Here is a 2,391-nt window from a genome sequence, read left to right on the forward strand (position 1 = left end):
GGAAAAAAAAAAAAAAAACAAGTGGACCCTCCAAACAGTTTTCTCTCAAGACTTGCCCTTCTCATGAAGCTGCAGCACCACCTTCGGTCATAGGAGCCAGAAACCGAGGAGTCACCTCTGGCTTTTGCAGTTCCTTCTCCTTTAACCTCCAAGCTGTCAGTTCGTTTTTCTGATTCTCCAAAATACATCTAGCAAAGCCATGCAGATTAAAACAACACATCCTTTCTTACCAGGAGACGGCAAGACATTTTAAAAGTCCCACACAGGGCAAGAGCTGATTAGAATACTGATAATACACCTAGTGGGAAAGGAACCTGCCAACATCTGGGGAAACGGAAAGCATACCTCAACCCACAACTGCGATACTTGCGAAAAGCTTTCACACGCTCGTAAATGGAGGTGAGCACCCGCTCAGTGCTGTCTGTAACGATCCAAATTCAAGGTGACAGTCCAAGTGCAGGAGAAGAGAAATAACACGTAAACAGGGTCTCTGCGACAGCGTGGAGAGCCTCTACCTGGAGCTGCAGAACACCACACGCAGCGCAGTGCCATTTTTAATAGTTTTTAAACCAAAAATAGATCCATGCATCGCTTGTGGGCACACACACACACACATGTTCAAGCATGAGAACCGTTCCAGGGGGGCCCACATCACATTCATCATGGTTGCCTCGAGGAAGTACAGAAGGCAGGCAGGGAACCAGAACTGCTCAACAACAGCGAGTTCCACTCGCTCAGTTTATGAACAAGTATTTACCGGTGGCCTGTTACACACAGTGGCCCAGGTCTTGGAGACACAGTGGCGGGTAAAAGCAGACCACAGTCCTGCGTTCACAGAACTCACATTCTGAGAAAGAAGACACCAGCCATGACCGGGACGGGAGCAGGTGAGGAGTGATAAACGCCAAGCAGAAAAAAGAAGGCTGGGAAAGGGGACAGCGAGGTGCTGCTTACGACAGGCCGGTGGAGGAAGACCTCTGCGGAAAGGAGACACGGGAACAGAAGCCGGAAGGAAGGAAGCCAGGGCGTGCCCAGCCATCCCAGGGGAGACCGCCGCGGGAAGAGCAGGGGCCGGGGGCGCTCGGTAGGTTCACGGGAACAGCAAGGAGACCGGCGAGGGGACACAGGTGAGGGGACCGTCAACGGAGGAGAGAGGGCAAGGACAGGCCGAGATGAGAGTAGTCTATGTTTTTAAAGGGTTATCAGCAATTCCCAGGTGACTCAGTGGTAAAGAATCGCCTGCCGGGCAGAGTTGCAGGTTCAATCCCTGGGTGGGAAAGATCCCCTGGAGAAGGGAGAGGCCAATCCACTCCATTATTCCTGCCTGGGAAATCCCACAGACAGAGGAGCCTGGCGGGCTACAGTCTATAGCACCAGAGAGAGGCAGACACGACAACCACCACCAGGGCTACCAAGGAGAGTTCGTGAGAGCCCGAGTGTGGTGCACACAGCAGCAAATGCCTCCTGTCGGGCCTCTTGGAGGCAAAGCGTGCAGACCCCCGCAGAGGGCTCGGGCACCCCAGACCGCAGGTCCTGGATGCAGGCAGCAAAGGGCTCTGGGATAACCGAGGACAGCGCGGACGAGGAGAGGAGCGACACGACCTCTGGCTGCCAGACGCCAAGGACAGCATCAGGGAGAATGGAGCCCTAAGGGAGGGCTAAAGCAGCAGAAGGGGACCCCGCCTGAGCAATGGAGGCACGATGCTGCCGGGCACAGAGGTGAGACATGCGTCTGAAATGCCGTCCTTGTTTTTTGTAAAGACCTGAAATCAGGCGACAGAACACGGAACAGCTACTATATGGACCCTGGGTAATGGGAACATGAGAGTTTCACTGCTTTCTGTGCTTTGCCTTCACTTCTGCCGCTCGAGCCGCCTCACCCTGGGGCCGGGCCCTGGTCCTCGCCACCCCTCCTCCCCTCCGGCACAGGGCAGGGTGTCCAGAGGTTAAGGGCAAGGCCTCTGGAGCCAGCATGCCAGGGTTCGAGGCCCGGCTCCACCACTTGCTAGCTGTGGAGCCTGAACCAGGTTACCTGGCTTCCCTGTGCCTCCACGGCTTCCCTTTTCATCCATAAACGGTGCTGACGGTAAGTCCCTACCGGGTTTATTGCGCAAAGTAAATAGGTTAAGATCCGTAAGGCAGGCGGGACAGAACCGGACACAGAGGCCATTCTGTAAACATTAGCTACAATTATTTAAACATAAATCAAATGTCATTCCCCAGGTTGAAACCCTTCGTCGGCTTCATGCACCTCGAATAAAATCTGAATTCCTTACCTACTCAAACTGCCGGACACGTCCCAGCTCCCTCTCTGCTCACACCACACGGGGCAGCTTTGGGCCCTCTACTAGCCAGGCCCTGGACCCCTTCAGGCCACCCCTGAAAGTTTTC

This window comes from Bison bison, unplaced genomic scaffold, assembly GCF_000754665.1.
Source record: "Bison bison bison isolate TAMUID 2011002044 unplaced genomic scaffold, Bison_UMD1.0 scf7180017864223, whole genome shotgun sequence".
Taxonomy (NCBI): domain Eukaryota; kingdom Metazoa; phylum Chordata; class Mammalia; order Artiodactyla; family Bovidae; genus Bison; species Bison bison.